This window comes from Triticum dicoccoides, chromosome 4B, assembly GCF_002162155.2.
Source record: "Triticum dicoccoides isolate Atlit2015 ecotype Zavitan chromosome 4B, WEW_v2.0, whole genome shotgun sequence".
Lineage (NCBI taxonomy): Eukaryota > Viridiplantae > Streptophyta > Magnoliopsida > Poales > Poaceae > Triticum > Triticum dicoccoides.
The window spans coordinates 615,025,066-615,049,197 of record NC_041387.1 but is presented as its reverse complement, the minus strand read 5'-3'; positions in this window follow the sequence as shown (position 1 = coordinate 615,049,197).

The window sequence follows — 24,132 nt, the reverse complement described above, 5'->3', positions numbered from 1 at the left end:
GCTCCATTTAGTTCAGCCAGAGAACGTCAAAGAGGATGTCGTAGCCCTTCCGGCACAATTCCAGGAACTATTAGATCAGTACACTGCAGTATTCGAACCACCAACTGGACTTCCCCCTCAGTGCAGTTGTGATCTAGAATACCGTTGATGGAAGGGGCTAGACCTGTGAACATTTGACCCTATAGGTATTCACCGGAGCCAAAGAGTGAAATTGAAAAATAAGTCCAGGAAATGTTGCGAACTGGGGTCATCGTTCCTAGCTCTAGTCCGTTTGCCTCACCTATTATTATGCTCAAGAAAAAAGATGGCTCGTGGCGGTTGTGTGTGGATTATCGTCATCTTAATTTGTTGACACTCAAGTCCAAATACCCACTACCAGTGATCGACGAGCTTTTGGATGAGCTCACTGGAGCGTCCTGGTTTTCAAAGCTGGATCTTCGTGCCGGATATCATCAGATCAGGCTTGCGCCAGGTGAGGAGTATAAGACAACTTTTCGCACACACAACGGGCACTATGAATTTACAGTCCTGGCATTTGGACTGATTGGAAGGCCATGTACATTCCAATCTGTTATGAATGATGATTTAGCTCCAGTGCTTCGTGAACCAGATAAATGTGTTGTGGTATTCTTTGATGATATCCTAGTATTTACTATTACATTGGAGGACCACTTGCGCCATTTGAAGCAAGTGCTGGACCTGTTGCAGGAGCACCAATGGAAAATCAAAGGGTCTAAATGTGCGTTTGCACAACGCAACATTTCTTATCTGGGCCATGTGGTGTCTGAGGAAGACGTAGCTACTGACCCTGCTAAGATTGAGGTGGTAGTCAATTGGCCTGTACCTGCTAATTTGAAGGAACTCCGTGGTTTTTTGGGGTTATCTGGCTACTACCGGGAGTTTGTTTGCCACTATGGTATGATCAGCCAGCCCCTGACTCATCTCCTGCGTAAAATATTCCATTTGTGTGGTCTTCTGAAGCTCAGTCTGCATTTGATCAACTGAAGCGAGCCCTCACAACATCACCTGTACTGTCACTCCCTAATTTTAAGAAATAGTTCGTAATTGAGACTGACGCTTGTGATACCGAAGTGGGTGCAGTACTACTTCAGGATGGCCACCCTCTTGCATCTGTGAGCAAATGATTGGGGCCCAGAACCAAGGGTCTGTCTACATATGAAAAAGAGTATATGGTCGTGCTTCTTGCAGTGGAACGATGGAGAATTTATTTACAACATGCTGAATTCCTAATACTTACTGACCATAGCAGTTTAGCACACCTGGAAGACCAGAGGTTACACACTATTTGGCAGCAGAAAGTGTTCACAAAATTGCTTGGACTCTAGTTCAAGATCAAGTACAAAAAAGGCATTGACAACCATGCTGCGGATGCATTATCTTGTAGACCACACTTAGGGGAGGACCTTCTTGCTATATCTTTGCACCAGCCAGCTTGGATACAGGAAATATTGGATGTGTATCAGGACAATGCTAAAGCAAGTGAACTTTTGGTCAAATTGGCAGTGCAGCAGTCTGAAAATGACCCATTTTCTCTTCGAGATGGTCTGATCCGTTACAAAGGTCGATTATGGCTTCCTCCTGATGTGGATCTGATTCCTAAATTACTTGATGCATTTCATACAAGTCCGATTGGGGGCCACTCGGGTATTCCTGTCACTTTGCGCAGATTGAAGCAGTTGTTCTACTAGAAGCACATGAAAGCTTGAGTGAAGCAATATGTTCAGGAGTGCTTGATTTGTGAGTGCGCGAAACCGGATCGTAACAAGTACCCAAGCCTCCTGGAACCCTTGCCGGTGCCTCATAAGTTTTGGCAGATGCTCACGATGGATTTGTTGGTGAACGTTGCATAAAATAAAAAAATTTCCTACATTCACCAAGATCAATCTATGAGTTCATCTAGCAACGAGAGAGAGAAGTGCATCTACATACCATTGTAGATCGCATGCGGAAGCGTTCAAGAGAACGGGGTTGAGGGAGTCGTTCTCGTCGTGATCCAAATCACCGGAGATCCTAGCGCCGAACGGACGGCACCTCCGTGCTCAACACACGTACGGTCAACGTGACGTCTCCTCCTTCTTGATCCAGCAAGGGGGAAGGAGAGGTTGATGAAGATCCAGCAGCACGACGGTGTGGTGGTGGATGCAGCAGGGCTCCGGCAGGGCTTCGCCAAGCAACTACGGGAGGAGGAGGTGTAGCAGGGAGGGGAGGGAGGCGCCAGGGTGTTGGGTGCGGCTGCCCTCCCACCCCCTCCTTATATAGGGACCCCCAGGGGGGGTGCCGGCCCTAGAGATGGGATCTCTAGGGGGGGCATGGCCAAGGGGGGTGGAGTGCCCCCCAAGGCAAGTGGAGGCGCCCCCTCCCCTAGGGTTCCCAACCCTAGGCACAGAGGGGGGCCCGGGGGGGGCGCACCAGCCCACCAGGGGCTGGTTCCCCTCCCACTTCAGCCCATGGGGCCCTCCGGGATAGGTGGCCCCACCCGGTGGACCCCCGGTACCCTTCCGGTGGTCCCGGTACAATACCGGTGGACCCCGAAACTTTCCCGATGGCCGAAACTCGACTTCCCATATATAATTCTTTACCTCCGGACCATTCCGGAACTCTTCGTGACGTCCGGGATCTCATCCAGGACTCCGAACAACTTTAGGTTTGCTGCATTCTCATATTCATACAACCCTAGCGTCACCGAACCTTAAGTGTGTAGACTCTACGGGTTCGGGAGACACGCAGACATGACCGAGACGGCTCTCCGGTCAATAACCAACAGTGGGATTTGGATACCCATGTTGGCTCCCACATGCTCCTCGATGATCTCATCGGATGAACCACGATGTCGAGGATTTAAGTAACCCCGTATACAATTCCCTTTGTCAATCGGTACGTTACTTGCCCGAGATTCGATCGTCGGTATCCCAATACCTTGTTCAATCTCATTACCGGCAAGTCACTTTACTCGTACCGTAATGCATGATCCCGTGACCAGACACTTGGTCACTTTGAGCTCGTTATGATGATGCATTACCGAGTGGGCCCAGAGATACCTCTCCGTCATACGGAGTGACAAATCCCAGTCTCGATCCGTGTCAACCCAACAGACACTTTCGGAGATACCTGTAGTGCACCTTTATAGTCACCCAGTTACGTTATGATGTTTGGTACACCCAAAGCACTCCTACGTTATCTGGGAGTTACACGATCTCATGGTCTAAGGAAAAGATACCTGACATTGGAAAAACTCTAGCAAAACGAACTACACGATCTTGTGGTATGCTTAGGATTGGGTCTTGTCCATCACATCATTCTCCTAATGATGTGATCCCGTTATCAATGACATCTAATGTCCATAGTCAGGAAACCATAACTATCTATTGATCAACGAGCTAGTCAACTAGAGGCTCACTAGGGACATATTGTGGTCTATGTATTCACACGTGTATTATGATTTCCGGATAATACAATTATAGCATGAATAAAAGACAATTATCATGAACAAGGAAATATAATAATAATCCTTTAATTATTGCCTCTAGGGCATATTTCCAACAGTCTCCCACTTGCACTAGAGTCAATAATCTAGTTACATTGTGATGAATCGAACACCCATAGAGTTCTGGTGTTGATCATGTTTTGCTCGCGGAAGAGGTTTAGTCAACGGATCTGCGACATTCAGATCCGTATGTACTTTGCAAATATCTATGTCTCCATCTTGAACATTTTCATGGATGGAGTTGAAACGACGCTTGATGTGCCTGGTCTTCTTGTGAAACCTGGGCTCCTTGGCAAGGGCAATAGCTCCAGTGTTGTCACAGAAGAGAGTGATAGGCCCCGACGCATTGGGTATGACTCCTAGGTCGGTGATGAACTCCTTCATCCATATTGCTTCATGCGCTGCCTCCGAGGCTGCCATGTACTCCGCTTCACATGTAGATCCCGCCACGACGCTCTGCTTGCAATTGCACGAGCTTACTGCTCCACGATTCAACATATACACGTATCCGGTCTGCGACTTAGAGTCATCCAGATCTGTGTCGAAGCTAGCATCGACGTAACCCTTTACGACGAGCTCCTCGTCACCTCCATAAATGAGAAACATGTCCTTTGTCCTTTTCAGGTACTTAGGGATATTCTTGACCGCTGTCCAGTGTTCCTTGCCGGGATTACTTTGGTACCTTCCTGCCAAACTTACGGCAAGGTTTACATCAGGTCTAGTACACAACATGGCATACATAATAGATCCTATGGACGAGGCATAGGGGATGCCACTCATCTCTTCTTTATCTTTTGCCATGGTCGGGCATTGAGCCGAGCTCAATCTCACACCTTGCAATACAGGCAAGAACCCTTTCTTGGACTGATCCATTTTGAACATCTTCAATATCTTATCAAGGTATGTGCTTTGTGAAAGACCTATGAGGCGTCTCGATCTATCCCTATAGATCTTGATGCCTAATATGTAAGCAACTTCTCCAAGGTCCTTCATTGAAAAACACTTATTCAAGTAGGCCTTAATGCTGTCCAAAAGTTCTATATCATTTCCCATCAAAAGTATGTCATCTACATATAATATGAGAAATGCTACAGAGCTCCCACTCACTTTCTTGTAAACACAGGCTTCTCCATAAGTCTGCATAAACCCAAACGCTTTGATCATCTCATCAAAGCAAATGTTCCAACTCCGAGATGCTTGCAACAACCCATAAATGGATCGCTGGAGCTTGCATACCTTGTTAGAATTCTTAGGATCGGCAAAACCTTCCGGCTACATCATATACAGTTCTTCCTTTTTGACGTCCATCTGCCATATCTCATAATCATAGTATGCGGCAATTGCTAACATGACTCGGACGGACTTCAGCTTCGCTATGGGAGAGAAAGTCTCATCGTAGTCAACCCCTTGAACTTGCCGATAACCCTTAGCGACAAGTCGAGCTTTATAGATGGTAACATTACCATCCGCGTTTGTCTTCTTAAAAATCCATTTGTTTTCTATCGCTCGCCGATCATCGGGAAAGCCTGTCAAAGTCCATACTTTGTTTTCGTACATGGATTCTATCTCGGATTGCATGGCTTCAAGCCATTTGTTGGAATCTGGGCCCGCCATCGCTTCTTCATAGTTCGAAAGTTCACGTTGTCTAACAACATGATTTCCAGGACAGGGTTGCCATACCACTCTCGTGTGGAACGTGTCCTTGTGGACCTACGAAGGTCAGTAGCAACTTGATCCAAAGTACCTTGATCATCATCATTAATTTCCTCTCCAGTTGGTGTAGGCATCATAGGAACATTTTCCTGAGCTGCACTACTTTCCGGTTCAAGAGGTAGTACTTCATCGAGTTCTACTTCCCTCCCACTTACTTCTTTCGAGAGAAACTCTTTTTCCAGAAAGGATCCATTCTTGGCAACAAAGATCTTGCCCTCGGATCTTAAGTAGAAGGTATACCCAATGGTTTCCTTAGGGTATCCTATGAAGACACATTTTTCCGACTTGGGTTCGAGCTTTTCAGGTTGAAGTTTCTTGACATAAGCATCGCATCCCCAAACTTTTAGAAATGAGAGCTTAGGTTTCTTCCCAAACCATAATTCATACGGTGTCGTCTCAACGGATTTAGATGGTGCCCTATTTAAAGTGAATGTAGCTGTCTCTAGAGCGTATCCCCAAAATGATAGCGGTAAATTGGTAAGAGACATCATAGGTCGCACCATATCCAATAGAGTGCGATTACGACGTTCGGACACACCGTTACGCTGAGGTGTTCCAGGCGGCGTGAGTTGTGAAATGATTCCACGTTTTCTTAAGTGTGTACCAAATTCGTGACTTAAATATTCTCCTCCACGATCTGATCGTAAGAATTTTATCTTTCAGTCACGTTGATTCTCTACTTCATTCTGAAATTCCTTGAACTTTTCAAAGGTTTCAGACTTGTGTTTCATCAAGTAGACATACCCATATCTACTTAAGTCATCAGTGAGAGTGAGAACATAACGATATCCTCCGCGAGCCTCAACGGTCATTGGACCACACACATCAGTATGTATGATTTCCAATAAATTGGTTGCTCGCTCCATTTGTTCCGGAGAACAGAGTCTTGGTCATTTTGCCCATGAGGCATGGTTCGCATGTGTCAAATGATTCATAATCGAGAGACTCTAAAAGTCCATCAGCATGGAGCTTCTTCATGCGCTTGACACCAATGTGACCAAGGCGGCAGTGCCACAAGTATGTGGGACTATCGTTATCAACTTTACATCTTTTGGTATTTACACTATGAATATGTGTAACATTACGTTCGAGATTCATTAAGAATAAACCATTGACTATTGGGGCATGACCATAAAACATATCTCTCATATAAATAGAACAACCATTATTCTCGGATTTAAATGAGTATCCATCTCGCATTAAACAAGATCCGGATACAATGTTCATGCTCAAACTTGGCACTAAATAACAATTATTGAGGTTTAAAACTAATCCTGTAGGTAAATGTAGAGGTAGCGTGCCGATGGCGATCACATCGACCTTGGAACCATTCCCGACGCGCATCGTCACCTCGTCCTTTGACAGTCTCTGCTTATTCCGCAGCTCCTGTTGTGAGTTATAAATATGAGCAACGGCACCGGTATCAAATACCCAGGAGTTACTACGAGTACTGGTAAGGTATACATCAATTACATGTATATCACATATACCTTTAGTGTTGCCGGCCTTCTTGTCCGCTAATTATTTGGGGCAGTTCCGCTTCCAGTGACCCTTCCCTTTGCAATAAAAGCACTCAGTCTCAGGCTTGGGTCCATTCCTTGACTTCTTCCCGGCAACTGGCTTACCGGGTGCGGCGACATCTTTGCCGTCCTTCTTGAAGTTCTTCTTACCCTTGCCCTTCTTGAACTTGGTGGTTTTATTGACCATCAACACTTGATGTTCTTTCTTGATTTCTACCTCTGCTGACTTCAGCATTGAAAATACTTCAGGAATAGTTTTCACCATCCCCTGCATATTGTAGTTCATCACAAAGCTCTTGTAGCTCGGTGGGAGCGACTGAAGGATTCTGTCAATGACCGCCTCGTCTGGGAGGTTAATGTCCAGCTGGGACAGGCGGTTGTGCAACCCAGACATTTTGAGTATGTGCTCACTGACAGAACTATTTTCCTCCATCTTACAACTATAGAACTTGTCGGAGACTTCATATCTCTCGACTCGGGCATGAGCTTGGAAAACCATTTTCAGCTCCTCGAACATCTCATATGCTCCGTGTCGCTCAAAACGCTTTTGGAGCCCCGGTTTTAAGCTGTAAAGCATGCCGCACTGAACGAGGGAGTAACCATCAGCACATGACTGCCAAGCGTTCATAACATCTTGGTTCTCTGGGATGGGTGCTTCACCTAGCGGTCCTTCTAGGACATATGCTTTCTTGGCAGCTATGAGGATGATCCTCAGGTTCCGGATCCAGTCCGAATAGTTGCTGCCATCATCTTTCAGCTTGGTTTTCTCTAGGAAAGCGTTGAAGTTCATGTTGACATGAGCGTTGGCCATTTGATCTACAAGACATATTTTGCAAAGATTTTAGACTAAGTTCATGATAATTAAGTTCATCTAATCAAATTATTTAATGAACTCCCACTCAGATTAGACATCCCTCTAGTCATCTATGTGTTACACGATCCGAGTCGACTAGGCCGTGTCCGATCATCACGTGAGACGGACTAGTCATCATCGGTGAACATCTCCATGTTGATCGTATCTTCCATACGACTCATGTTTGACCTTTCAATCTCTGTGTTCCGAGGCCATGTCTGTACATGCTAGGCTCGTCAAGTTAACCCTAAGTGTTTTTGCATGTGTAAAACTGTCTTACACCTGTTGTATGTGAACGTAAGGATCTATCACACCCAATCATCACGTGGTGCTTCGAAACAACGAACTTTGGCAACGGCGCACAGTTAGGGGGAACACTTTCTTGAAATTGTTATAAGGGATCATCTTATTTACTACCGTCATTCTAAGTAAACAAGATGCATAAACATAATAAACATCACATGCAATTATATAGTAGTGACATGATATGGCCAATATCATATAGCTCCTTTGATCTCCATCTTCGGGGCTCCATGATCATCTTCGTCACCGGCATGACACCATGATCTCCATCATCATGATCTCCATCATCGTGTCTCCATGAAGTTGCTCGCAAACTATTACTTCTACTACTATGGCTAACGGTTTAGCAATAAAGTAAAATAATTACATGGCGTTAAATCATTGACACGCAGGTCATACAATAATTAAGACAACTCCTATGGCTCCTGCCGGTTGTCATACTCATCGACATGCAAGTCGTGATTCCTATTACAAGAACATGATCTCATACATCACAATATATTATTCATCATTCATCACAACTTTTGGCCATATCACATCACATAGCAATTGCTGCAAAAACAAGTTAGACGTCCTCTAATTGTTGTTGCATCTTTTACGTGTCTGCAATTGGGTTCTAGGAAGAACGTTTTCTTACCTACGAATAACCACAACGTGATTTTGTCAACTTCTATTTACCCTTCATAAGGACCCTTTTCATCGAATCCGCTCCAACTAAAGTGAGAGAGACAGACACCCGCTAGCCACCTTATGCAACTAGTGCATGTCAGTTGGTGGAACCTGTCTCACGTAAGTGTACGTGTAAGGTCGGTCCGGGCCGCTTCATCCCACAATACCGCTGAAGCAAAATAAGACTAGTAGTGGCAAGTAAGTTGACAAGATCTATGCCCACAACAGATTTGTGTTCTACTCGTGCAATAGAGAACTACGCATAGACCTAGCTCTGATACCACTGTTGGGGAACGTTGCATAAAATAAATTTTTTCCCACGTTCACCAAGATCAATCTATGAGTTCATCTAGCAACGAGAGAGAGAAGTGCATCTACATACCCTTGTAGATCGCGTGCGGAAGTGTTCAAGAGAACGGGGTTGAGGGAGTCGTTCTCGTCGTGATCCAAATCACCGGAGATCCTAGCACCAAACGGACGACACCTCCGCGTTCAACACACGTACGGTCAGCGTGACGTCTCCTCCTTCTTCATCCAGCAAGGGGGAAGGAGAGGTTGATGAAGATCCAGCAGCACGACGGCGTGGTGGTGGATGCAGTAGGGCTCCGGCAGGGCTTTGCCAAGCAACTACGGGAGGAGGAGGTGTAGCGAGGAGGGGAGGGAGGCGCCAGGGTGTTGGGTGCGGTTGCCCTCCCACCCCCCTCCTTATATAGGGACCCCTAGGGGGGGCGCCGGCCCTAGAGATGGGATCTCTAGGGGGGCGGCGGCCAATGGGGGTGGAGTGCCCCCCAAGGCAAGTGGAGGCGCCCCCTCCCCTAGGGTTCCCAATCCTAGGCGCAGAGGGGGGCCCGGGGGGGCGCACCAGCCCACCAGGGGCTGGTTCCCCTCCCACTTCAGCCCATGGGGCCCTCCAGGATAGGTGGCCCCACCCGGTGGACCCCCGGGACCCTTCCGGTGGTCCCGGTACAATATCGGTGGATCCCGAAACTTTCCTGATGGCCGAAACTTGACTTCCCATATATAATTCTTTACCTCCGGACCATTCCGGAACTCCTCCTGATGTCCGGGATCTCATCCGGGACTCCAAACAACTTTCGGTTTGCTGCATTCTCATATTCATACAACCCTAGCGTCACCGAACCTTAAGTGTGTAGATCCTACGGGTTCGGGAGACACGCAGACATGACCGAGACGGCTCTCCGGTCAATAACCAACATCGGGATCTGGATACCCATGTTGGCTCCCACATGCTCCTCGATGATCTCATCGGATGAACCACGATGTTGAGGATTTAAGTAACCCCGTATACAATTCCCTTTGTCAATCGGTATGTTACTTGCCCGAGATTCGATCGTTGGTATCCTAATACCTCGTTCAATCTCATTACCGGCAAGTCACTTTACTCGTACTGTAATGCATGATCCCGTGACCAGACACTTGGTCACTTTGAGCTCATTATGATGATGCATTACCGAGTGGGCCTAGAGATACCTCTCCGTCATACGGAGTGACAAATCCCAGTCTCGATCCGTGTCAACCCAACAGACACTTTTGAAGATACCTGTAGTGCATCTTTATAGTCACCCAATTACGTTGTGACGTTTGGTACACCCAAAGCACTCCTACGGTATCCGGGAGTTACACGATCTCATGGTCTAAGGAAAAGATACTTGACATTGGAAAAGCTCCAGCAAAACGAACTACACGATCATGTGCTATGCTTAGGATTGGGTCTTGTCCATCACATCATTCTCCTAATGATGTGATCCTGTTATCAATGACATCTAATGTCCATAGTCAGGAAACCATAACTATCTGTTGATCAACGAGCTAGTCAACTAGAGGCTCACTAGGGACATATTATGGTCTATATATTCACACGTGTATTATGATTTCCGGATAATACAATTATAGCATGAATAAAAGACAATTATCATGAACAAGGAAATATAATAATAATCCTTTTATTATTGCCTCTAGGGCATATTTCCAACAGGATTTTGTTGAAGGTTTGCCCCGTTCCGGCCGTTTCAACTGTGTCCTCATCGTTGTTGACAAGCTGTCGAGATATAGTCATTTTGTTGGTCTCCAACATCCCTTTACTATGTCCACAGTGATGGCAACCTTCATGGATAATATACACAAACTGCATGGGATGCCAGAGTCCATTGTCACTGACCGTGATCGAAATTTTACTAGCAGGTTTTGGAAAGAAATGGCAGCACTCACTGGTACAAAATTGCATATGAGTTCTTCCCATCATCCCCAAACCGATGGTCAATCTGAGAGCGTTAACCAATGTTTGGAAGCTTATCTGTGATGTTTTACTCATGCTTGCCCATTGAAGTGGGCTCAATGGTTGTCACTTGCCGAGTACTGGTACAACACGAGTCCTCACTCTGCCTTGCAAGGGAAGTCGCCATTCGAGGTCCTATACGGCCAGTCTCCCAGAACTTTTGGATTATCTGCAGATGACACTTGTTCCATTCCTGACCTAGAGACATGGCTCCGTGATCGTGATCTTATGATGAGATTACTTCAGCAACACTTGGAGCGCGTCAGAACTCGTATGAAACACCAGGCAGATAAGAAACGTTCTGACAGAGTATTTGTTGTGGGTGATTCTGTTTTTCTCAAGTTGCAGCCATACATTCAGTCCTCTGTTGCCCCACGTGCTCATCACAAATTGTTGTTCAAATACTATGGCCCTTATCAAGTGCTGGAACGAGTAGGTGCATCAACCTATCGTCTTGCGCTTCCGCCGGCAAGCAAGATCCATCCAGTTCTACACGTATCTCAACTGAAGTTAGCACTGGGGCCTAATTGTCAGGTACAATCTGAACTTCCTCCTTCTGATGCACAGTTTGCTGTGCCTATGAGAGTTCTGCAGCGCCGGTTGCGCCACCGAGGTGATGCTGCTGTGCCACAAGGCTTGAACAATGGTCTGATCAACCGGATTCTTTGGCTACATGGGAAGATTTAGAAGAGCTCAAGCAGCGTTTTCCGCGGGCGCCAGCTTGGGTACAAGCTGGACTTCAAGGAAAGGGGAGTGTTAACACTGGGCCTGGTGCCACTACCAACGAGACCGGTGCACGCTTCATCATCAAGGAGGGCCGGCCCAGCAAGAGAGCCCATCATCCTTCTACTCGCTATGCGGACGGCAACTGGGTGTAATCCTATATTAGTCTATCCTGTCATTGTGTTGAGTGGCGAATTGGTAATGGCTGAGGCCATTGGCTTGTAAATCAATCCTTCCTCTGTAATCGAATACATCACAGGCTTGAGAGTGAATACGAGATGCCGCCATAGTTTTCCCCTTCCCTCTCCAATCCCTAGCTAGATCCTAACAGACGAAGGCCCAGCCCAGCCCAACACATGTTCGCACAGCACACACTTGCGCAAATTGTGAGCTCACCCTCCAATTTATTTCTTCATTCGCCACTGACCCAGACGGCGCACACCCAATAGCCGGACGACGACCAGCCACCGGGTGCAGATTCCATTCTTGCTTCATGTCTACCGTGCTATCGATCTTTTCTTTTCTTAATGGAGAGCTCCCTCTTTGATTTCTATTAAAAGAAAAAGAAATCACATTGCATCCGGTGCCATCGGTCTATGCATATATATTGTCCATACATTATCTAATCAGCAAGAGAAACAAGCTCACCAGTCTTCTCGACAGTATCAGTATCTGAACCTGTTCAAAGAAAGATGTGGCTTCTCAGATGTCTCGATTCAGACACAGAGTTGGTGGCTGCATGGTGCAGGGTTAACCAAGGAGACCCGTGGTACGTGCATGCAATTATTTAACGCGATGTTGCATCGCCTAACTAATTCACGGTCTCTAGCTTGGTTCGAATTTGCCAATGTGCATACAGATGGACCCAATAATATACACGCATGCAGTCGGTTAAGTGTACGACAACCAGATGAGCAAAACGGAGTGATTGTTCCCTAACAATGATGATCTATTATGCTAATATATATATCCTGTCATTTGCGAAGAATTAAACAGGCAACCCTGGTCATGGCATGCCGAATTCAAAAGGAGAGTATGACTGGAGAGGAGAACAGCTGCTGCCAGCACTGTATTTCAGTTTCCTCGATCGATGCGTGCCGTTACATGCCGACTCTCGGTCCTGGAGCAGTTATGCGCATGATAAACAAGCTAAGATTGCGTTGTCGACGCATGCATATATGTGCGTCAACGCGAGCGGTTACGGCTGGACTGCCAATTGATCTTGACGCATGAGCATGATAAACGAGCTACAGCTAGTGAGACCAGCTCATAGGCCCAGACCTCGCATAATGGTCCAAATCAACGTGGGATTACTGTAGTCTATTTATCCAGGTGTCACACAAGAAGCTGGCGGGGGGAACTGACGAGGAACGATCTGCGATCTAGGCCGACCCACGATTGTCCGCGCATGAGCGTCAGGATCGCCAACCGGCGCCAACAACGTTGACTAGGAGCTCCCGCTGGATATCACCGGGGTTCCTATACGGCGCGTAACCCCCTCGCTCGCTGCTGTTAACATGGGCCAGCCTATTTCGGGGTTTCACGCCCAACTGGTTTTGGAGAACCTTCCCTGAAACGGGTTTTTCGTTTTTTTTCCTTTTTGTTTTTCTGTTTTCCTTTCGTTTTTTCTTTACTTAGAGCATCTCCAACAGCCGCGCTAAACAAGCCGTGCCGCAAATTTGGCCATTTCAGCGCGCGCGCAACCCGGCGGGTGACTCCAGCGGACGCGCAATAATCACGCGCGCGGTATAAGGAGTTGGACGCGCGGTCGGATTAGCTATCTTGCGCGGTGTATTTGGGGCGCCCGCTTCCACGCGCGGCACACTCGAGCGCTCGCGCCGCACTCTCTCCTCTCCGCCTCCTACGCCCCGCGCGCGCCGGTCGGCGAACTGCACCCATGGACGCACGCGCCGGACCCCGCTCACCCCATCCTACAGCGGCGACCCCTCCCGTGCCGACGCCGCCGCCGGAAACCCTAGCACGGGGAGCGTTGGCCTCGCCACCACCGGAGCTCCGCCGAGCATCGGCCTTGCGCGCAGCCTCTTCTTGCCGTCGCCGCCCCCTCGAAGCTCCCCAATACGGTGTAGCCGAAGAAGGGCAAGACATCCGTGAAGAAGAACAAGGCGGCGGATGGCTCCGGTAGCTCGAAGGCGAGGGGAAAGAAGCTTGCAGGGCGTTTGACGGGCGTGGCGGCTACCGAAGCGCCGACGAGCTCACTCGTTGAGCCGGCCGCCGACGCGCACAACGTGTTTGACAAAATGCCCCCAAGGTAGGATTTTTTTTCCAACTTTTCTTTTCTTGTTATTTTTTCAATGCATTCATATAAATAGCTTATTTGCATTGTTCAAAAAACTTTGTAGTCTCAACAATGATGCATACATGTCAACTATGGGTGTTGGCTCCAACAATTCGCATTGGTCTCAAACCAATGACATCCATTTTGAAGACAATGAGTTCGAGGTGGACGAGGAAGGTGAGGGCATTGTCGACGCGCTGAAAGGAAGAGCGGGCAATTACACCAACACCGATGACATCTTACTATGCAATACTTGGTTGCAAGTGTCGAGGGATCCATCCACTAGTAGAAAAAGGGCCTTTAGTCCCGGTTCATAAGGGCCTTTAGTCCCGGTTCTGGAACTGGTTCTAAAGGGTCGTTACTAAAGCCTCCCCCTTCAGTCCCGGTTCTTACACGAACCGGGACTAAAGGCCGTCCAAATCTCTAATCACCTCTCCCTCATCGCTGCTCAATTTAACCTCTAATCTCTAATCATCCCTCATCATTTCAAATCATCTAACTTCCCGGACAGTCACTCATCCTCTCACTACTCCAGCCTGAGCACGCTTAACTTCCAGGTTCTATTCTCCCTCGTTTCCAAGTCTGCACTTGTTGTTTTCCTGACAATAGTAAAATGTCAATCCTATTAACCCTCAGGAATTTTGCTTGAGCATGAAGTCACATATTTCACTGTTTGAGTTTGAAACTATTGTTCTAAAAAACAATAATTATTTTGTAACACTAACATTTCTTAAATAAGTAGTTTGACCACAGTTTGACCATAATTTGACCATAGTTTGACCACAGTTTGACCAAATTTGACCAAAATTCAAAAAAATAGAAATAATTATTTAGTAACACTAATATTTATTGAATAAGTAGTTTGACCATTGTTTGACCACCGTTTGACCACAATTTGACCAGATTTGACCAAAATTCAAAAAAACTGAAATAATTATTTAGTAATACTGATATTCTTGAATAATTATTTAGTGACACTAATACTTCTGGAATAAGTAGTTTGACCATAGTTTGACCAGATTTAACAAAAATTAGAAAAAAATTAAAAAAACTAAAATTTGAGCATAACTTTTTCCTTTTAGAATTTGAGGATTCTAAAAATTTGCAAACAGGTCGTAGGTGGTCAAAATCGGATGCGGATTTTCGTTCTGAACATTTTGACATATTATACGTTTTTTCTGACATAGTATGCAAAAGTTATAGCCGTTTTACATTTTCCCTACACTTTTTGCAAAACATGTCCAAATTTAAGTTTTTAAATTTTCCTAACTAGTAGATGTAGTAACATAAATACATCTCGAAGGATTTTAATTTTTGAAGTTTTTATCATTTTCTTTTGCTTTTTACAAAACTGAAAAGGCGATCCAGGGGGTGTTAGAGTTTGAAAATGGGACCTTTAGTACCGGTTGGTGCCACGAACCAGTACTAATGCCTCAAACCCCATTAGTACCGGTTCGTGGCACAAACCGGTACTAAAGGTTAGACTCATTGGTCCCGGTTCGTCCCACCAACCGGGACCAATGGTAGTGGGCCAGGAGCAAGGCCCATTGGTCCCGGTTCGTCCCACCAACCGGGGCCAAAAGGTCCAGACGAACCGGGACCAATGGCCCATGTGGTCCGGCCGGCCCCCGGGGCTCACGAACCGGGTCCAATGCCATCATGGGTCCCGGTTCTGGACTGAACCGGGACTAATGGGCTGACCCGGCCTGGACCTTTGCCCCCTTTTATACTAGTGATCCGTTGGAGGTGATCAAAGTAGAGATGCTTATTGGGGGAGGATGAAAGAACACTTTGATGCTCACAACGTGAGTGGAATTGACCGCTCCGAGAGATCACTTCGGTCCCGATGGTCGACAATCAACTCGGATTGTCAAAAGTGGGCGGCCACACAAAAGGCGGTTGACAAGTTGAACCCAAGTGGCACAAATGAGGACGATAGAGTAAGTGGCATTTCATACATGTTCATCATACTTGTTGTTGGTGTTCGAAGTGCTAACTTGCTTTGTTTTCATGTAGTACAACATTGCACAAAATTTTTTCAAAGAAGAGGAGAGGAAAACCAAGAAGGGGAAGATCAAGAAAGGAAGGGTCTTTACCTTGCCTCATTGCTACAAATTGTTGAAGGATGATGAGAAATGGAAGAAGCGTGAAGATTTGGATGATTTGCATTTGAGCAACAAACGCAAGCGAACAATTGAGTTGACTGATGATGATGATGAGGAGGAGGATGATGCATCAAGTGATGACAGCAAGAGAAGCCCCACACCCAACTCGGTTTCATATTCGAAGCCAAAACGACCGGATGGGTGCAAGAAAGACAAAACACAAAAGAAGAAGAGGAAAGGAGATGATGAGATCAAAAATGCTATGGAAGCAATTGTCAACGCAAGAAGAGAAGCCAACGAGAACTAGTAGAAAATGGAGCTTTAAAATCGGTTCGTAAGGGCCTTTAGTGCGGGTTCTGCAACCGGCACTAAAGGGTGGAGACTAAAGCCCCCCTTTAGTATCGGTTCGGCACGAACCGCCACTAAAGGCCCACCACGTGGGGTGAGCTCGCGTCGTGGTATGGGGGACCTTTAGTACCGGTTGGTGTTACCAACCGGTACTAAAGATATATATTTTTTGATTTTTTTTTGAAAATTTTATAAAAAATATTTGACTTTTTTTTCGATTTTCAATTTTCTGAATTATTTTATGATTTAGTCTCTAATCACCCCTCTTAACTGCTCAAGTGTGGATCACTCATTCCAAATCGTCCAACTTCCCGGCCGGTCACCCATCCTCTCACTCCCCCAACCTGAGCACGCTTAACTGCAGAGTTCTATTCCCCCTACTTTCCAAGTCTGCACTTGTTGTTTTCCTCACAAATGTAAGCTGTCAATCCTATTAACCCTCAGCAGTTTAGCTCGAGCATTAGGTCACACATTTTACCGTTTGAGTTTGGAACTATTATTCTAAAAAACAGTTAGTAACACTAATATTTCTTGAATAAGTTTGACCATAGTTTGACCATAGTTTGACCAGATTTGATCATAGTTTGACCATATTTGACCAAAATTCAAAAAATTGAAATAATTATTTAGTAACACTAATATTCTTGAATAATCATGTAGCAACATTAATACTTCTTGAATAATTAGTTTGACCATAGTTTGATCAGATTTAACCAAAATTAAAAAAACTGAAATTTGAGCATATCTTATTTTCCTTTTGGAATTTGAGGATTCTAAAAAAATTGCAAATAGGCCGTAGGCGGTCAAAATCAGATGCGGATTTTTGTGCTGAATTTTTTGATATATTATACATTTTTTTTCTTTCCGACATCGTATGCAAAAGTTATAGCTATTTTACATTTTCCCTACACTTTTTGCAAAACATGTCCAAATTTAAGTTTTTTAATTTTCCTAACTAGTAGATGTAGTAATATAACTACATCTCGAAGAATTATTTTTTTGAATTTTTTATCATTTTCTTTTGTATTTTTCAAAACTGAAATGGAGATAAGGGGGGGGGGGGTAGAGTTTGAAAATTGCCCTATAGTCCCAGTTTGTGTCTCCAACCGGGACTATAGGTCAAACCCATTTAGTACCGGTTCGTGGTATGAACCGGTACTAAAGGTTAGCCCATTAGTACCGGTTTGTGCCACGAACCGCTACTAAAGGTGATCGCGGGGCCCCGGCCCGACGCCAGCCTGCCACCACTCCTTTAGTACCGATTCGTGGCACGAACCAGTACTAAAGGGTCAAAACGAACCGGCATTAATGCATAGCCGTTCGAACCGGCACTAATGGTACCATTAGTACCGGGCCGAAATCAAACCGAGACTAATGAGTCTCACATTATGTCCTTTTTCTACTAGTGGAGGTGAGGAAAATGGCAAGGAACCAAGATGCTGCGGCCGAGGAGAGGAGGTTGGCGGCCGAGGAGAGGAGGGTAGCCGCTGAGGAGAGGAAAGTGGCATTGGATGAGAGGAAGTTGGTCATGGAGGAGCGAGCCAAGTTGTTGGAATGGGAGAAGCACTTGTTCTTCTTGGACACATATAACCTTAATAAGGCGAAAAGGAGTTTGTCAATCTTTCCCGTGAAGAAGTGTTGATCCAAAAAAGATTCATGATGCGCACAATGGGTGGCGGTGGCATTGACGCAATGGGTGGCGGTGGCATTGGCGCAATGGGTGGCGGTGGCCTCGACGCCATGGGTGGCGGTGGCCTTGGCGGCATGGGTGGCGGTGGCCTCGGCGCCATGGGTGGCGGTGGCCTTGGCGCCATGCAGGGGCGGATCCAGCCCAGCCCAACGCCCCGGGCCCCTTTTATGCACTATAGCACTTGCTATAGTATTTTGCTACAGCCCACAAAGGAAATGGGCCTCACGCCCCAGGCCTGGGCCACCCCGGCCTGGGGCCTAGATCCGCCACTGGCGCCATGGGTGGCATGGGTGGCTTCGGAGGTACCATGAGCGGTTTAGGTGCCATGGGAGGCATGGGTGGCTTTGGAGCACCCCCCGATGCTATGGCCGCCATGGGAGGCATGGGTTTTGCTTCTCTCATGGGAGGCATGGGTGCACCTCCGGCCGCAATGGGCGGAATGTCTTTCAAAGTGCCTACTCACACACATTCCCATGAAGATGCCATTGAAGATCTTGCCAACATCGTCGGAGCTTCACGTGATGCGGTGCGTGATGAGGAGAGGAGGAAGATTCATCTTCGGAGGCGGAAGAATCGTCTTCGGAAGATGAGGACGAAGACGAGGAAGAGGATTGATGTGTCTTTCATTTGTGTCTTGAACTTGGTTTGCATTTTGAACTTGGTTGGATGAACTTGTGGGCATGATTTGAACTTGTGGGCATTAACTTTTATTCATCAACTTGTTTGTGTGAAATTTTATATGTCATGTTCATTGCATTTTGAATGTTTTAAATTCATTTTGTGTTCAAAATGTCATATATGCAATGCCCCAGCGAGTCGCGCGCGCTGCATTTTTTGCGCGCTGCTGGAGTGGCGCGCGCGCGCTGCATTTTAGCGCGGCTGTTGGAGCCAGCGCTCGCGGCCGTACTAAACCAGCCGAAGCGCGCGCGACAAGCTAGTTTTTTGCGCGCGGCGCGAAGCGCGGCTGTTGGAGATGCTCTTATATGTTTTCATTTTTACTTTTTTTTCAATTTCCGAAAATCTATTAATTTGTGATTTATTTTTTAAGTCGTTAACTTTTTTTGGAGTGATGAACATTTTTTTCACGACCGTGGTTTTATTTTTACTAATTCGTGTACATTCTCCAAAATCATGAACATTTTTTGTAACCGTGAACACTTTTTATAACTCATGAATATTTTTACCAAATTATGAACATTTTCTTAAATTTCTGAACATTTTTTTAGAAATTTGTGAATAATCTCTTAAGTCATGAACATGTTTTTGAATTCTTGAACAGTTTTTCTAAATAATGAACAAGGGCAAGGGAAAGGAGGGAAACTTCAAAAAGAATGGCAAGCAAATTGTCACTCTCGGGAAGAAACCTAAAGCCGGACCCAAGCTTGAAATTGAATGCTTCTACTGCAAAGGGACTGGTCACTGGAAATGAAACTGTCCCAAGTATTTGCTGTATAAGAAGGATGGCAAGTGAACAAAGATATATTTGATATATATGTTATTGATGTGTACCTTACTAATTCTCGTAGTAGTGCCTGGGTATTTGATACCGGTTCAGTTGCTCATATTTATAACTCAAAACGGAGACTACAGATTAGACGAAGATTGACTAAGGACGAGGTGACGATTCGCGTCGGGATTGGTTCCAAGGTCGATGTGATCGCCGTCGGCACGCTACCTCTACATCTAACTTTGGAATTAGTTTTAGACCTGAATAATTGTTATTTGGTGCCAGCGTTGAGCATGAACATTATATCTGGATCTTGTTTAGTGCGAGACGGTTATTCATTTAATTCATTTTTTTGTGTTATTTTTATTTCTTTTTTCCAACCAGTCAACTAGTCCACCGCGACCTTCCAAATCGATCGATCGACCAGAAGCCGGCGGGGGAACTTGCGAGGAACGATCAGCAATCTGGGCCATCCCACGACCGTCCGCGCGTGAGCGCTAGATTGCCAACCGCGCAACAATGGTGACGAGGAGCTTCCTATCTGGCGGTTCAGGCGCCCGCTTATATGCAATTTGCAAACAGGCACCTGAAGATTTTTCGCGCTGGGCCGGCCCAATTCCCTTTCTGTTATCTAATTTTCTTCAACATTGCAAAAAAGTAAGCCTCTAGAGAATCAGGTGACTTCTCACTTCGAGGGACACTGCGGCCATTTTGCCCGACCTGGTAGATTGCAGCTTTTGATATTTCCTTCTTTCTTTTTACCTTTTTCCTTTTTACTTTCATTTTCTATTTTTATTGTTCTTCTTCTTCCTTAATCGGTGAAAGAAATACATTTTTGTGAAACTTTTCCTAAATTTTCGAACTTTTTTCAAATCCATGAATTTCTTCTTCAAATCGATGAACTGTTTTGATTTTTCGTTGAACTTTCTCATTTATCGATGATTTTTTTTTTCAAATTTGATGAACTTTTTTCCCAAATTTGATGTACTTTTTTTTTTTAAATTCGATGAACTTTTTTTCAAAGTGGTTGAAGTTTTTTTCAAATTCGATGAAGTTTTTTCAATAAACTATTTTTTCAAATTTGTCAACTTTTTAAAGTACGCGGACTGGTTTTTAAAATCCATAAACATATTTGAATTCACTTTTGTTTTGCGCTTTTATTTCTGTTTTCCAAGTCAATGGTCAACCAGTCAACTGCAACCTTCCAAACCAATCGATCGATCGACAAGATGTGGGCGGGGGGAACTGGCGAGGAACGATCAGCGATCTGGGCCGGCCCATGACCGTCCATGCGTGAGCGGCAGGATCGCCAACCGGCCAATAACGCTGACTAGGAGCTCCCACTGGATATCACACACGACACAAGGGCTCATGAAAATCTTAGCGACGACCAGTTCACAAGGCTAGTTGTGACTCTTTGGTCCATCTGGTGTGCGCGGAGGAAGGCAATACATGAGTCTATTTTTCAAAGCCCTTCAACGAAAAAACAACAGTCCAATACTCGAGTGGGTTCGGTGGCACCTGGGAGGTGGCTTTCACCTCCTGCAAATTCGTCAAAATTCAACATGGACGGTGCAGTAGCAACCAACGGTCAGCGCGGTGCAGCTGCTGTCATATGTCGAGATGAATCGGGCATGTATTTGGGAGCTTCGGCGGTATAATTTCATGTAACCGACCCGACCATGCTAGAGACATTTGTGAGAAGCTCTTTCCCTAACTGAGGATTTGAACCTGGAACGTATATATGTTGCATCAGACTGCTTGGGGGTTAGCAACGACATCAATCAACGAGCTGAAGGAAGAAACGGAGCAATCATAGCAGAAATAGTTGAGAGATCGAGTTTATTTCAATCTTGTACTTTTGTTCATGAGTGTAGGAACTTTAACTTTGAAGTGCACAATCTTGCAAAAATCGCATGTACTTTACCTATAGGTCGTTACTTATGGCTGGGTCAGCTTGTACCTTTAAACATTATCCAATAAATAGATGCGAGATTTCTCAACAAAAAAACACGACACAAGGGAGCTAAATGGGCCGGCCTAATTAGGTGAGCCCTAGTTTTCTTTGTTGTTTTGTTTATTTACTTATTTTTGTTTCTCAAAAAAAATATTTTTCTTCCTCTTGTTTTTCATTTTTCAAAAATATTGGTGATATTCCTAATACATAGTGATAAGTCATGGAGCAGTAAAAATCACAATCACCACCAAAATATCGGCACAAATTTCCAGGTCCATTTCTATAGAACTCTCTGGATCCCATGCGGAATCACGTGGCCAGTTCAGACAACGCAAGCGGCCGGTTTGGGCAGACCAGGAGGCCAGAAGGAGTCCGACATGACAATGCAATTGCTAAGGGCATGTACAATCGTTCTATCTTAAGAGTGCCACGTAGGATAAATGATGAGGTGGAGGAGAGAGAAATCGTAAGATAAGGCTTGTCTTTTTTTATTTAAGAGAAGACAAGAGATGATCTCTTAGCCTAATTTGTCTCACCATGTTTTTAGGAACAACTTATTTATTGAAGATAAGGCTAAGAAATGACCCATTATAAACATGTTCTTTTGTCATCTCTAATTTACATGCAAGACTTAAGATAAAACTATCTTATCAACAATTGTACACGCCCTAATCAGAAGGTTAGTCTGTCAAACGTGCAGCGACACCGTTGGCCTAATTTGTTCGCCCTCTTCCCCGTCAACAACCAGAAGCGGACGGAAGAAGATCGGACTAGCTCGCTCGCTGGCTGGCTGGCCCGTCGCCGAATGACTGCGGCGTACGTACGGCGGTGAGCCCGTTGGGTTTGTCTCGTCTCGGCTAGGCTTTTAGCAGACACATGAATAAGGGTCGTGGCTTTTTGTGGAAAGCTTTGCACCCGCTGTTGTCGTCGCCGGTGGAGCCTTGCGGCAGAGGAAGATCTCGCCGGGCGATACTCGAGGCCACGACGCGGCCTCCCATTGCTGGTCCCGACGCCGCACAGGATCAGCTATTTTGGGCCTAATTTGGTTCCTTCCCAGGGCAACCATTCGCCTAATCTTCAGAGTAGTTTACTCGGCACCAAGCTTAGCCACACGCCCACACCGGCCCAGGATCGCTTACTTCTTTAGTAACTAGCGATTGGCGCGCCATCTAGTGGCGCCGTCTGAGGCGGGCTTGTGTGCATTTATGTTGTCTCAACACATTCAGCAACCATATTTCATCCTCAATCTAGGATCAAATACATTAACATGGGTGTTTTTTTGAGCAACAATGGGTTTCCCCTCCGATTTCCATTAGAGAAACCATCGAAACCAAGCATCAAAACAAAGTTCTTGCTACACGATCACAACTGAAGAGAATCTAGCCCTATTACATCTCAGAAAGTTTCTCAGCATAACAAGGCACCATAAAAAACTACAGCGATATAACACAACAACAAAGGGTAGGCACAAAAGTTGAGCCTCTTTTCGCAGATCTTCTACTTCAATCCACTTCGTCAGGGCGCCAAAAGAAGAAGCCTATTTCCCATCATCGTCACTGCTGGATTCTAAGAACTCCAAAACGCCAGCCTTGCAGCTTTGTAGACTTCACTTGCTACTTGCACGATGAGGTTTGCTCCCAGCATCAACATTCTTTCCCCTGGGTACCTTTTCTGCAAAACAGCCCAGTCAGCAATCCATCCACACATCATTTTCATAATACCCATTGGGCAAGAAATCATTTTTCTATCAAACACAATGCTATTTCTGCATCTCTAGATCGCCCACAACAGCGCTGAGATGCCAACCAACATAAGTTTCTTGCTATCTTTCTGGAAATTTTTAGCCATATTCCCAAACAATCATTGAGGTCTCTAGGAGTGCATTTCAGATCAAATGCACATCTTACTAGAGCCCAGATGGTTTTTGCTAATGAGCAAGAGAAAAATAGATGATCTATCGTCTCATCCTTACCACAGAACACACAATTTTTATCCCCCTTCCAGCCTCTTTTTAACAGATTATCTCTAGTAAGTATATTTTTTCTGGCTAGAAGCCAAAGAAAGAATCTCCATAAAGAGCTCTTCTAAAAGTAAAGCCACCCCATCCTTTATTCATAGCTTCTCTAACTGAAATCCCCTGATCATTGCTAATAAAAACAGAGAGGGATAAGCCTCTTTGAGGGATTTATCCCCAACCCACCAGTCTTCCCAAAACCTAGTGTTTCTACCATCCCCCAATCTCTTCTTAATATGTGGATAGAAATATTTTCTAATTTTTAAGAGATCAGACCTGAATTTGGAATCTCCATTTTTGTGTTTAATTCCAGAAAGGCATTTGTCCCCAACATATTTCCTTTTAACAATTTCCTGCCAAAACCCCTCATCATTCTCAAGTTTCCACAACCATTTATCCAATAAAGCAATATTAAACATTTCAATATTGATAATCCCTAGCCTCCCCTGTTGTTTTGGAAGACAGCAGGTTTTCCAATTCACCAAATGGTATTTCTTCTTGTCCTCCTCTGATTGCCACACCATCCTAGCTCTATAAAAGTCAATCTTTTTTCTGACTCCAGCTGGCAGGAGATAAAAGGACATCATATATATAGGTATGTTAGACAAGCAGGATTGCACCAGAGTGACTCTTCCTGCAATATTTAGGATCCTACCCTGCCAGCAGGCACATCTTTTCTCAATTTTTTCAGTG